The sequence below is a fragment of the Orcinus orca genome, chromosome 9, assembly GCF_937001465.1.
Source record: "Orcinus orca chromosome 9, mOrcOrc1.1, whole genome shotgun sequence".
Taxonomy (NCBI): Eukaryota; Metazoa; Chordata; class Mammalia; order Artiodactyla; family Delphinidae; genus Orcinus; species Orcinus orca.
Window position 1 is genome coordinate 37093239 of NC_064567.1, and position 14892 is coordinate 37108130.

Here is a 14892-nt window from a genome sequence, read left to right on the forward strand (position 1 = left end):
GTTTCTGTAAGCACATGCTATTCCAAGCTCTTGTCAGCTCTCACCTGGGCTAACTAGTCCTGCCGACCTGCACCTTATCTCCCTCTAGTCCTTTTTCCAGCCAGCCAGGGCGACCCATCTAAGGTGCAGATCTCACCAGGCCCCTTTCTGATATAAACCCACTGAAAAGCTCCCCATTGCCAAGAGGGAAAATTGCAGGCTTTTAGCATGTGTCAGGCTGCCTCTTCCCTATTGCTTCACCTCTCAGCACTTCCGGTCATCTACCTAATGCCATAGCCACATCAGCTCTTTCTGCCTGCTGGTTCCCCCTGCTCCACCTGGCACTCCTGGCACACCTGCCGCCCCCTGTCTCCCCGCAGCTGACACTTCCTCATCCACAGAGGCGCACCTTGGCCAGAACCTTTATTCAGGAGAATGGTCCCCACGCCGCAGCCCCCTGCTCCCTGGATTTCCAGCTGGCTAAGTGCGCTCCCATGAGTTCCCTGGATATCTGCACACACCTCTTACCATTGTCCTCATTACATTGTCCCATGATTGTCTGGTGATCCCTTGACTTAACTCTGGTAGATATATGAGCCCTTCAGGAGCAACAGCTGTGTCAGAGGGGTTCTGGCATGCGGCAGATGCGCGGTGAAGATATACTGAATGAATGAAGGAGATTACAAACAAAAACTTTCTTTACCTTTGGATTATTCTAGTAAAATCAGTGTCCCTGCACAACACACCTGGCAGTTTTTGTTTGTGTATGTATATGTATGTGTATATTTCTTGAATCGTTTATTTTCTAATTGTTTGTTCAACACATTGACTACAAACCGCAGGGCAGGCCCTCTTCTAGTGACTGGGAATATAGTGGCAAACAAAACAGTTAAAGTCCCTCCATTGCTGACACGTACATGCTCTAGACTTCAAAAGTGGCTTAAAGGAGCTCACAGTGTTAAAATACAAAGAAAAAATATTTTAAAACAGAGTAACCACTAAAGCAAACAGAGGAGCTCAATGCACTAGACACCTGAGAATCTAAAATAATCACCTTTAGGTCTGAGGCCCCTTATGTGATATGGGTAACATGACAGCCAATGTCTTCAGCTACAGTTTTCCAAAAGACATTAATAGTACTTGATATGAATGTTTGTGATCTTGCCTCTGCATACCATTAAATCTTCACACAGAAAAGGCAAGAGCTAAGGTTATCATTAGCTTCCTAATAATATTTAGAAGAATAAATCACTTCTTTATGGCATTTCACCATGTGGGCTCTCTCACCTGTGGGTCAGAGGGTGTTTTTTGGGCAGGTGCTAAGTTTCCAGTCAAGTTCAGGTTGACTTCCTCTAAACTAGTATGAATAGCACCAAGATTCTTACTTGCTAATTAGAGATACCCATATACTTAAAATGCCAGGAGGACAAGTAGCAGAGCTTCCTTCTCCATGTGAGCATTTAGGAGTCCAACTGGTATTGATTCCCAGACAATCATTCTACTCCGTTACCAGGGGCCTGTTGTGGTGCCTTTGGCAGAGCCATTTTTCTCAGAAGTAGAGCTTTGAATCATCTCAAGCCCTTCCACAAATTTTCACTGAATGCCCAGAATTACAATCCATAAAGCATTATGAAAATTTATTTGAGCGTCAACAATTTAAACGGCAGGTGTTCCCAATGATCTTTCTCCATCACAAAGGAGGCTGAGGATGGTATCTGTAGATCATCTAATTTGAGGCAGACCTACATTCTGTAGATCCATCAGGAAGCATTAGCTCCACAGAAAAACCCTAAGTAGCTGAGTTGTCTTATGATTAGGGTTATTGTTGCTTAAAGAGGTATGGAATACCTGCCAAGCATAACATCTTACGTTTTTCGTTTAGTTGATGCCATGGTTTTCTTTTTCATAGCACTGAGCCAAGAAGTTCAGTTTCAGCTTAAGGCCACTTGCAGGTTATGATTATAAACCCATATTATGAGCATAATGCTTACCCTTCCTCTGCCATGGAAGGAAGGAGCACAGCCTCCTGATGATTGCAGCCTGGAATTTATTAATTAAAGAAAAATTGAACGAAAAAAACAAAGTTAGGGAGACGAGTGGATTTCAAATTACTGGGTAAAAAATATAGCCCATCTAATAAGTGGTGTTGAGATGACCACAGTGCGTGTTAGAGGGAAAAATAAAGAGCTGGATCATTACCTTGCTTCTTATACCAAAGCAAGTTCCAGATTATATGTAAAAAATAAATCTGTAAGAGCCTACATACTATGAGTGAACATTTTTAGAAAGTTTAGGTAAAGAGGGCCTTTCTAATGATGCCTCTCAAATGTTACAAATCAGGTACAAAAAAATGTGTAACTTTGTCTAAATAAAGTTTAAAACCTTTTTATTGATAAAATCATCATAATCAAGGCTAAAAGACACATGATAAACTGAAACATGGTTGCAACACAGCTTACCAAGGGGGACTATTCCCAGTTTACCAGAAGTTATCACAAATAAGTTAAAAAAAAAAGAAAAAATTTGCTAAATGTTACAAACAAGCTATTCAAAAATAATAAATGCAAGAATATAAGATAAATATATGAATAATCAAAGAAATGTAAGTTAAATAAAGAATGGGAAATCTTTTGGCCTATTAGGTTGGTAAAGACTTTTAAAACTGAGAATTGGCAAAGAAGATTAAAGGGAAACGAACACTCTCTTGCATTCATAGAGGGAAATGTGAATAGTATTGTCTTTCTGTAGGACAGTTTGGCAATACAATATTTTAAATGTGTATATCCTTTGGCTCAGCCATTCCACATCTTGGTATTTATTGGGAGAAGATAATCAGATAAGGTAAGCAAACATGATTCAACGGTGATCAATACAGATTCCTTAAAATATGGAAAAACTTGAAAGTAAACTAAATTACCAATAACATAGGTCTGGTTAGATACATGAGTTAGTTATATCCATATAATGAATGAAATACTACATAGTTATTGAAATAATGTCTAGTGGAAATTTTTATGTGCATAGAAAAATGTTTATAATATATTGATAAACAGCATTTTATATATGCATACATTTAGTGTAAGACCATTTTTATAAAATTATTTAACTGCATGTCCACACGTATATGTGTGCATAGCAATGCTTGGAAGGATGTCCTAAAATATTAACAACGACTTTATTTTTACATTTCTTTCTTTTTTTTTCTTCCTTTTCAGTGGTTCACACGAAAGTTTTCTCTTTTCTTTTTTTTTTTTTACATCTTTATTGGAGTATAATTGCTTTACAATGGTGTTAGTTTCTGGTGTATAACAAAGTGAATCAGCTGTACATATACATACATCCCCATATCTCCTCCTCTTGCATCTCCCTCCCAGCCTCCCTATCCCACCCCTCTAGGTGGACACAAAGCACCGAGCTGATCTCCCTGTGCTATGCAGCTGCTTCCCACTAGCTATCTATTTTACATTTGGTAGTATATATATGTCCATACCACTCTCTCACTTCATCCCAGCTTACCCTTCCTCCTCCACGTGTCCTCAAGTCCAATTCTATGTCTGCGTCTTTATTCCTGTCCTGCCCCTAGGTTCTTCAGAACGTTTTTTTTTTTTGTTTGTTTTTTAGATTCCATATATATGTGTTACCATACAGTATTTGTTTTTCTCTTTCTGACTTACTTCACTCTGTATGACAGTCTCTAGGTCCATCCACCTCTTTACAAATAACTCAATTTCATTTCTTTTTATGGCAGAGTAATATTCTATTGTATATATGTGCCACATCTTCTTTATCCATTCATCTGTTGATGGACAATTATGTTGCTTCCATGTCCTGGCTATTGTAAATAGAGCTGCAGTGAAGATTGTGGTACATGACTCTTTTTGAATTATGGTTTTCTCAGGGTATATGCCCAGTAGTGGGATTGCTGGGTCGTATGGTAGCTCTGTTTTTAGTTTTTTAAGGAACCTCCATACTGTTCTCCATAGTGGCTGTATCAGTTTACATTCCCACCAACAGAGCAAGAGGGTTCCCTTTTCTCCACACCCTCTCCAGCATTTATTGTTTATAGATTTTTTGATGATGGCCATTCTGACTGGTGTGAGGTGATACCTCATTGTAGTTTTGATTTGCATTTCCCTAATGATTAGTGACGTTGAGCATACATTCATGTGTTTCTTGGCAATCTGTATATCTTCTTTGGAGAAATGTCTATTTAGGTTTTCTGCCCGTTTCTGGACTGGGTTGTTTGTTTTTTGATATTGAGCTGCATGAGCTGCTAGTATATTTTGGAGATTAATCCTTTGTCAGTTGCTTCATTTGCAAATATTTTCTTCCATTCTGAGGGTTGTCTTTTCATCTTATTTATGGTTTCCTTTGCTGTGCAAAAACTTTTAAATTTCATTAGGTTCCATTTGTTTATTTTTGTTTTTATTTCCATTTCTCTAGGAGGTGGATCAAAAAGGATCTTGCTGTGATTTCTGTCATAGAGTGTTCTGCCTGTGTTTTCCTCCAAGAGCGTTACAGTGTCTGGCCTTACATTTAAGTCTTTAATCCATTTTGAGTTTATTTTTGTGTATGGTGTTAGGGAGTGTTCTAATTTCATTCTTTTACATGTAGCTCTCCAGTTTTCCCAGCACCACTTATTGAAGAGGCTGTCTTTTCTCCATTGTATATTCTTGCCTCCTTTATCAAAGATAAGGTGACTATGTGTGTGTGAGTTTATCTCTGGGCTTTCTATCCTGTTCCACTGATCTATATTTCTGTTTCTGTGCTGGTACCATACTGTCTTATTTACTGTAGCTTTATAGTATAGTCTGAAGTCAGAGAGCCTGATTCCTCCAGCTCCGTTTTTCTTTCTCAAGATTGCGTTGGCTATTCGGGGTCTTGTGTTTCCATACAAATTGTGCAATTTTTTTGTTCTAGTTGTGTGAAAAATGCCAGTGGTAGTTTGATAGGGATTGCATTGAATCTGTAGATTGCTTTGGGTAGTATAGTCATTTTCACAGTGTTGATTCTTCTTATCCAAGAACATGGTATATCTCTCCATCTGTTTCTATCATCTTTAATTTCTTTCATCAGTGTCTTATAGTTTTCTGCATAGAGGTCTTTTGTCTCTTTAGGAAGGTTTATTCCTAGGTATTTTATTCTTTTTGTTGCAATGGTAAATGAGAGTGTTTCCTTAATTTCTCTTTCAGATTTTTCATCATTAGTGTATAGGAGTGCAAGAGATTGCTGTGCATTTATTTTGTATTCTGCTACTTTACCAAATTCATTGATTAGCTCTAGTAGTTTTCTGGTAGCATCTTTAGGATTCTCTATGTATAGTATCATGTCATCTGCAAACAGTGACAGTTTTACTTCCTTTCGGATTTGGATTCCTTTTATCTCTTTTTCTACTCTGACTGCTGTGGTTAAAACTTCCAAAACTATGTTGAATAATAGTGGTGAGAGTGGGCAAGGGCAACCTTGTCTTGTTCCTGATCTTAGTGGAAATGGTTTCAGTTTTTCACCATTGAGAATGATATTGGCTGTGGGTTTGTCATATATGGCCTTTATTATGTGGAGGTAAGTTCCCTCTATGACTACTTTCTGGAGGGTTTTTATCATAAACGGGTATTGAATTTTGTCAAAAGCTTTTTCTGCATCTATTGAGATGATCATATGGTTTTTCTCCTTCAGTTTGTTAATATGGTGTATCACATTGATTGATTTGCATATATTGAAGAATCCTTGCATTCCTGGGATAAACCCTACTTGATCATAGTGTATGATCCTTTTAATGTGCTGTTGGATTCTGTTTGCTAGTGTTTTGTTGAGGATTTTTGCATCTATGCTCATCAGTGATATTGGCCGGTAGTTTTCTTTGTTTGTGACATCTTTGTCTGGTTTTGGTATCAGGGTGATGATGGCCTCATAGAATGAGTTTGGAAGTGTTCCTACCTCTGCTATGTTTTTGAAGAGTTTGAGAAGGGTAGGTGTTAGCTCTTCTCTAAATGTTTGATAGAATTCGCCTGTGAAGCTATCTGGTCCTCGGCTTTTGTTTGTTGGAAGATTTTTAATCACAGTTTCAATTTCAGTGCTTGTGATTGGTCTGTTTATATTTTCCATTTCTTCCTGGTTCAGTCTCGGAAGGTTGTGCTTTTCTAAGAATTTGTCCATTTCTTCCAGGTTGTCCATTTTATTGACATATAGTTGCTTGTAGTAATCTCTCATGTCTTTTGTATTTCTGTGGTGTCAGTTGTTACTTCTCCTTTTTCCTTTCTAATTCTGTTGATTTGAGTCTTGTCCCTTATTTTCTTGATGAGTCTGGCTAGGGGTTTATCAATTTTGTTTATCTTCTCAAAGAACCAACTTTTGGTTTTATTGATCTATGCTATTGTTTCCTTCATTTCTTTTTCATTTATTTCTGATGTGATCTTTATGATTTCTTTCCTTCTGCTAACTTTGGGGTTTTTTTGTTCTTTCTCCTATTGCTTTAGTTGTAAGCTTAGGTTGTTTATTTAAGATGTTTCTTGTTTCTTGAGGTAGGACTGTATTGTTATAAACGGCCCTCTTTGAACTGCTTTTACTGTATCCCACAGGTTTTGGGTCATCGTGTTTTCATTGTCATTTGTTTCTAGGTATTTTTTGATTTCCTCTTTGATTTCTTCAGTGATCTCTTGGTTATTTAGTAGTGTATTATTTAGCCACCATGTGTTTGTATTTTTTACAGCTCTTTTCCTATAATTGATATCCAGTCTCATAGCATTGTGGCCAGAAAAGATACTTGATATGACTTCAATTTTCTTAAATTTACCAAGGCTTGATTTGTGACCCAAGCTAGATCATAGCTTGGGTCACAAATCAAGAATGTTCCATGAGTACTTGAGAAAAAAGTGCATTCTGTTGTTTTGGATGGAATGTCCTATAACTATCAATTAAGTCCATGTTTTTTAATGTATCATTTAAAGCTGTAATTCCTTATTTATTTTCATTTTGGTTGATCTGTCCATTGGTGAAAGTGGGGTGTTAAAGTTCCCTACTATTATTGTGTTACTGTTGATTTCCCCTTTTATCATTGTTAACATTTGCCTTGTGTATTGAGACGCTCCTGTATTGGGTGCATAAATATTTACAATTTTTATATCTTCTTCTTGGATTGATCCCTTGGTCATTATGTAGTGTTCTTCTTTGTCTCTTGTAATAGTCTTTATTTTAAAATCTATTTTTTCTCATATGAGACCTGCTACTCCAGCTTTCTTTTGATTTGCATTTGCATGGAATATCTTTTTCCATCCCCTTACATTCAGTCTGTATGTGTCCCTAGGTCTGAAGTGGGTCTCTTGCAGACAGCATATGTACGGGTCTTGTTTTTGTATCCATTCAGCCAGTCTTTGTCTTTTGGTTGGAGCATTTAATCCATGTACATTTAGGGTAGTTATCGATATGTATGTTCCTATTACCATTTTCTTAATTGTTTTGGGTTTGTTATTGTAAGTCTTTTCCTTCTCTTGTGTTTCCTGTCTAGAGAAGTTCCTTTAGCTTTTGTTGTAAAGCTTTTTTGGTGGTGCTGAATTCTCTTAGCTTTTGCTTATCTCTAAAGGTTTTAATTTCTCCATCGAGTCTGAATGAGATCCTTACTGGGTAGAGTAGTCTTGGTTGTAAGTTTTTTCCTTTCATCACTTTAAATATGTCCTGCCACTCCCTTCAGGCTTGCAGACTTTCTCTGAAAGATCAGCTGTTAACCTTCTGGGGATTCCCTTGTATGTTAATTGTTGCTTTTCCCTCGCTGCTTTTAATATTTTTTCTTTGTATTTAATTTTTGATAGTTTGATTAATATGTGTCTTGGGGTGTTTCTCCTTGGATTTATCCTATATGGGACTCTCTGCACTTCCTGGACTTGATTGAATATTTCCTTACCCATATTAGGGAAGTTTTCAACTATAATCTCTTCAAGTATTTTCTCAGTCCCTTTTTTTTCCTCTACTTCTTCTGGTACCCCTATAATTCAAATGTTGGTGCATTTAATGTTGTGCCAGAGGTCTCCGAGATTGTCCTCAATTCTTTTCATTCTCTTTTGTTTATTCTGCTCTGCAGTAGTTATTTCCACTATTTTATCTTCCAGGTCACTTATCCGTTCTTCTGCCTCCATTATTCTGCTATTGATTCCTTCTAGAGAATTTTAATTTCATTTATTGTGTTCTTCATCATTGTTTGTTTGCCCTTTAGTTCTTCTTGATCCTTGTTAAACATTTCTAGTATTTTCTCCATTCTCTGTCCAAGAATTTGTATCATCTTTACTATCATTACTCTGAATTCTTTGTCAGGTAGACTGCCTATTTCCTCTTCATTTGTTTGGTCTGGTGGGTTTTTACCTTACTTCTTCATCTGCTGTGTATTTCTCTGTCTTCTCATTTTGTTTAACATACTGTGTTTGGGGTCTTTGTTTCACAGGCTGTAGTTTCGGAGTTCCCATTGTTTTTGGTGTCTGCTCCCAGTGGTTAAGGTTGGTTCAGTGAGTTGTGTAGGCTTCTTGGTGCAGGGAAGTGGTGCCTGTGTTCAGGTGGATAAGGCTGGGTCTTGTGTTTTTGGTGGGCAGAACCACACCCTGTGGTGTGTTTTGGGGGGTGTCTCTGAACTTATTATGATTTTAGGCAGCCTCTCTACTAATGGGTGGTTTTGTGTTCCTGTCTTGCTAGTTGTTTGGCATGGGGTGTGCAGCATTGTAGCTTGGTGGTCGTTGACTGGAACTGGATCTTAGTGTTGAGACAGAGATCTCTGGGAGAGCTCTCACCAATTGATATAATGTGGGGCCAGGAGGTCTCTGGTGGTCCAATGTCCTCAGCTTGGCTCTTCCATCTCAGAGGCTGAGGCCTGACAGCCAGCCAGAGCACCAAGACCCTGTCAGCCACACAGCTCAGAAGAAAAGGGAGGGAGGGAGGGAAATAAATAAATAAATAAATAAAATAAAATTATTAAAATAGAAAAAAATTATTAAAAATAAAAAAGTAATAAAAAAAGGAGAAAGAATGAAGAGAGCAGCAAAACCAAAAAACAAATCCTCCAATGATAACAAGTGCTAAAAACTATAATAAAAAAAAAACGGACAGTCAGAACCCTAGGACAAATGGCAAAAGCAGTGCTATAGAGACAAATCACAGAAAGAAGCATACACGTACACACTCACAAAAAGAGAAAAAGGAAAAAAAAAAAAAAAAAATATATATATATATATATATATATAAAATTAAAAAAGGACGAGAGCAGCCAAATCAGTAAACAAATCTACCAGTGATAATAAGCTCTAAATACTAAACTAAGATAAACATAAAACCAGGAGCAAATTAGATGCAGAAAGCAAACTCCAAGTCTACAGTTGCTCCCAAAGTCCACCTCCTCAATTTGGGATGATTCCTTCTCTATTCAGGCATTCCACAGATGCAGGGTACATCAAGTTGGCTGTGGGGATTTAATCCGCTGCTCCTGAGGCTGCTGGGAGAGATTTCCCTTTCTCTTCTTTGTTCACACAGCTCCTGGGGTTCAGCTTTGAATTTGGTGCCGCCTCTGAGTGTAGGTCTCCTGAGGGCATCTTTTGGGAGGTCTGAGGTCCTCTGCCAGCATTCAAGAGGTGTTCTGTAGGAGTTGTTCCACACGTAGATGTAGTTTTGATGTATTTGTGGGGAGGAAGGTGATCTCCATGTCTTACTCCTTCACCATCTTGAAGGCGCCCCCAGCTTCAGTCTACTTGAAAGCAGTGGCCTCTAAAATCTCAGCAATGGCAGCAAGAGAGGAATCCTCTGCAATCTCCTCTCTGAAAAGTAGGACACCGTGCCATGTGTCAGTGCAGCATATGGGGAAATCCATGGGTGACATCGAAGTGTCCTTTGTGACTCAGGGGTCTGTCTGTCAAGCCAAAGAGCCGTTATGCCCAGTACCATCCTCTTCTGAAAATTCCTGCATCCAGGCTTCAAATGCAGAGCTCCATCAGAAGGATCCTGAGTGCCCCCAAAATCCTGCCTGGCTTCAGCCCCAGTGACCTCTCTGAACCTGTTCCCTGTCTTCAGAACAGAGTCAGGGTTAGCACTCAGTTTTGCTGGGAGAATAAGTGCATGTAAAATGCCTAGCTCCGAGCCCTTACTGAAACCAAGCAGGATCCAGTGGGACTCCTGGACACAGAAGTATTTTTACATTTCTTAAAGGTTTTATTAGTGGGCACATATCATTTAAAGACATTAAAATCTTCATTTTGAAAAAGTAAAAATGAGAAGAGACAGAAAGTTGTACTTAGCTTTGTTTTATACCATTTAATTATGGAGATTGATCTAACTGAAGGCCATTCTTCTGTCATAAAATCTTGACAGTATTGTTAATGGGAAGGTTTTGAAGAAACATTAATTGTCTCAGATCTTTATAAACCATATTCCATGTCATTCATTGACAGATACTGTCTATGAAATCTAAGGTTGATGAAAGACGGAAAAAAATGCTTTTAAATAAAGTGTCCTTAACTCCTTGTAGATATGACACAGAGAATAACTGTGGCTCATAGTAGGCTATTTAGATTTAAAATCTACTTGCTCCTTGTGTAAGGTATTAGTTTGAAAGACTCAATCCTGTGGTGAGCCAAGAAAAAAAGCTGCTGTGTTGAAGACTGTTTAATAGCTTAATTTGGGCCTGAGATAGTCTCCCTCTGTGACAATGGCTGGACTCCTCTTCTGAGTGTGTTTTAAGGAAATGGTTCTCACAGAGTTAACAGTCAGTAGTGTGGCAAGGACCTGGACTCATCCTTTATGGCAAGAGCTAAAGAATTCTAAGGGCAAAGCTCCGTTTCAAGGTCGTTTTCACCTTTACATGATTGATAATAAGTTTGGAGGAGTGTTCAATGGAGATAAACTCTGAAATCTACAAAAATCTGAATGTTACAGCTTTAGGAAGGTAAGTGAAAGAACTTGATTAGTCAGCATTAAAGATTTTGTGCTTCCAGAGTCCCGTTTCAGCTCTCAGAACATCAGTAATATATCCAAGTGTTTGATGGCTAAACCCAATACCTGTCTTTGGAATTGCTAACTTGCTAGTAACAGTATCTAATCTTACTAAGTTCTGTTATTTTGCTGCATTCCGGTAGGATTGTTGTCTTCCTTAACTTTGTAGGGATATTTTTGGCTACCCCCCGCCAGCTACCTGCTGGAAAGCACGTTAAGAAAAGTTAAAGTTAAGAAAAGCAAGTTAAGCTCATTGAAATAATGAGCTTAAGATAATTCATTTTCTGGAAGTCAAGTCTCTTAAGGAGAATAGTGTGAGAATCCAAAGAAGGAGGATAGAAAGTTAATAGCTGTGCACGCAAGTCTCCATTCTGACTTATTCCAGTGAAGGATTTTTAGTTCTTAGAAGTACGTTCTAAAATACCGTCAGGGGCTTCCCTGGTGGCGCAGTGGTTAAGCATCTGCCTACCAATGCAGGGGACACGGGTTCGAGCCCTGGTCCAGGAAGATCCCAGATGCCACAGAGCAACTAAGCCCGTGCACCACAACTACTGAGCCTGCGCTCTAGAGCCTGTGCTCCGCAGCAAGAGAAGCCACTGCAATGAGAAGCCCGTGCACCACAACCAAGAGTAGCCCCCACTTGCCGCAAGGAGAGAAAGCCCTTGTGCAGCAACAAAGACCCAATGCGGCCAAAAATAAATAAATTCATTAATTAATTAAAAATAAAATAAAATAAAATACTGTCAGGTCTAGGATGTATGCATAAACAAGTAATAATAATAATACAATCTACCTTTAAAGAAATTGGAGTTTTGCAAATTCATTACTGTTGATTAACACCACTATGGCTCAAGTGACCCAACTCAGCCAGCCTGGGGTTTTGCTCGGTAGAGAATCTGATCCCTTAGAGTGGGATCTATTGCTTCTGAGCAAGAGAAGGGCCAGATAAGAAGTCAGCTAAATAGAGGATGATCATGTTTCCTGGTTGGAAAGGGATTAAGTTAATGTATGGCCTAGATTGCAAGAGTCTTTTTTGTGTTTGTTTATTTCACTTTTGCTCCCTAAAAGTTTGTTCATAAACACTTTGTGGCTCATATTTTTTCCCTGCAACTTTTCATTTTCTTATGCTACATCCCAGTTCCTCACCTAGTCCATGGAAGTCCAGCACAGCCCCTCTGCACTTGTTACCGTCTTTGAGGTAGATTTCTCAGATTGAGTTGCTCTCCACTTACCCTTTGCTAGAGTATGTTTATATTTATAAGTAAAATGAAAAACATGAGAGGAATCTGAAAAATTCAGATAGACTGATAGGTTTGTCACCCATCTTGCTGTCCAGAGAACTCTGCATGCTGCTCCAACTATTCTGAAAGAGATGCCTCTGTAACCATGATCAGTAGATCTTAGACAAGCCTGAAACACATCTGTCCACCGTGGGCTTGGGCGTAGGAGAATCGGTCATATAACCCTTGTTCTATTACACACTGTGAGAGAAATTAAATAGTAAACACCTGCAAAATTAAATTAAAAAGTAGATAACCTGGTAAGTTTAGCATGAAAGCATGCCAAACTGAACACAGAAGCTGAACAGGAAAAAAAAAAAAAAAGGCTAAAAAAGGCTAAGATGGGGGAATTCCCTGGTGGTCCAGTGGTTAGGACTCTGCACTTCCACTGCAGGGGGCATAGGTTTGATCCCTGGCCGGGGAACTGAGATCCCACATGCCGCCCAGAAAAGCCAAAAAAAAAAAGTCTAAGATAATTTCGTAAGTGGACTTGGCCTTAACACTGAAGGCTATTAATGTGACGTGCAGGAAGCCCTTTCATTCTGTCTCAACTGAACCCTTGGCTCTCCTGCCGAGAGAGCTTCCTGTGTGGCCTCTGGAGTAGAGAGGGCTCATCTTCTGAAGCCTTGTGTCTAGTGTCTGGACGTCTCTAAATGCCCCAGTGCCTTTAAAGATACTGGTTTTCCACCCTCTTGTAAAGAGCTTCCCTGCCCTCCATAAGGCTCATTCCATACAATGCTGCAACTTTCTACCTGTCCTAGTTACTGCCTTCTACCTGTATCGATATTCCTGGCCAGCAAAGGAGAGGGGAGGATGGGGTGGTGGGTGGCTGTTTTCTTTCCTACAGTCAGCCTAGCCCCTAGTTCAAAGTTGTCTCCTCCTTTTGGTTGACCTGTCCAGTGCCCTCTTCTCTTATTTCTTGGTCACTTCCACTCCAGCGACCTTCATTTGTGTTCTGCTTCACTGTGGTCTCTCTTGGCCATCCTTCATCCCCAGCCAGCAGGACCTCCCATGTGTGCTAAATAAATACTGGATGCGTGCATGCGTGGGTGCACGGACGGATGCACGCACGGATGAATGAGATCATCCAGAGCCACTTCTAATCAAAAATCATAAATTCTTGATCTCCTGACCACAACCTTTCAGCCTTCCAATTTTCTATTAATACTCTACTTATTTTTCAGTCTTATTCTGCTCCAATAAACCCCCCCTGACTTCACTTTCTTCTTTTTATTATTCAGACTATCCCTTAATCTTTAGTTCTGCTGTACCTGCATGGGAAGTAAAAACCAGCCCTAGATCAGTCTGTCAACATTGCCCCCTCCTCTACTCCTCCTTAGGTGGTTACACATTAATTAGTGGAGGGAATTATACAGTTCCTATAGGTTAGCAACAGCCTGATGGGTATAGAAGCAGGACCATCCACACTGCAGGCCAACTAATCAGCTCCCCCTCTCAGTCCCCACAAGAGCTATCGACAAGATTGTGCCATTCTGCCTACCTCACCACTTCCCGTGTTCTTAACAGAGAAAACAGAAGCCATCAGACAGGAACTTCCTTAACTTCCTGTGTTCTCTCCTCTGCCATCTGCAAACTAATCTGCATCCTTCCCTTCCTTCCTGCTTCCTGTCTCAGGGGGTGGGGCAAGACTCCTTCCCTCCAAGGCTGATTCTTCCACCTGCTTCCCTCAGGATCTTCCTCCCTCCCGAGTCCCCTGGGACCTTGCTCCTCTCAATGTCTGCTTTTGCTCCTGCAGCTATGTTTCCTCTCTTCTGGCAGTAGTCTCAGATTTTTTAATTTAAAGACAAACAAAATTGTAATAGCTACCACACTGCCTTTTCCCTTCCCATCTCAGCCACCTGCAGGAAAGGCCAGTCTTCACTCACTGTCTCTACTTCCCGCCACTCTCTCCCATTTGTTCCTCAGGCTATTTCTGTCCCCGCAGCTCAAATGAAGTTTCTCCCTTGAGGTCACTAACATTAACGCGGCGGCCAACACTACTGGACCCTTTCTAAATCTTTCCTTATTTGACTTCCCTGTAGCATGAAACACTATTGATTACCCTTCTTGAAAATCCCATATTCCAGCGTTCACCTTAGTTTAATCCTTCTTCTCCTTTGAGTACTCTTCTCTCTTATCTGCATCTTTTTTTTTAATTTTACTGAAGTATAATTGATTCACAATGTTGTATTAATTTCTGCTGTACAGCATAGTGACCCAGCTATACACGCAGTTATTCTTTTTCATGTTCTTTTTTATTATGGTTTATCACAGGATATTGAATATAGTTCCCTGTGTTATACAGTAGGACCTTGTTGTGTATCCATCCTATATATATATTAGTTTATATCTTATCTGCATCTTAAATGTTGGTGCTATCGTGGATTTAATCCTTGGACACCATCTCATGCACTTCTGTGGATTAACCTGCCGCATCTCTGCTGCTGACAGCCAGCTATGGGCTTGTAGCCCAGAACTTTTACCAGCCTACTGAACACCTTCAGTTCAGTTCACCAGAGATGCCTCAAACTCAGCTTGTCCAAAACTAAGTTCTTTATGCCATCTCCATCGTCTCCTGCGGTGAACAGAACCCTGCAGTTTTTCTTGACTTCTCACACTCATCCCCATATCTAAATGCTTGGTTTCACGACCAGTCAGTGCCACCTCCCCTCCT

General features: G+C 39.6%; 1 protein-coding gene across 3 annotated transcripts in view; it reads left to right on the plus strand.

Moving 5' to 3' along the window:
* DOCK4 (dedicator of cytokinesis 4) overlaps positions 1-14892 on the plus strand; it is a 491577-nt gene that overhangs the window by 326883 nt on the left and 149802 nt on the right. The gene's annotated exons all lie outside the window — the stretch shown is intronic.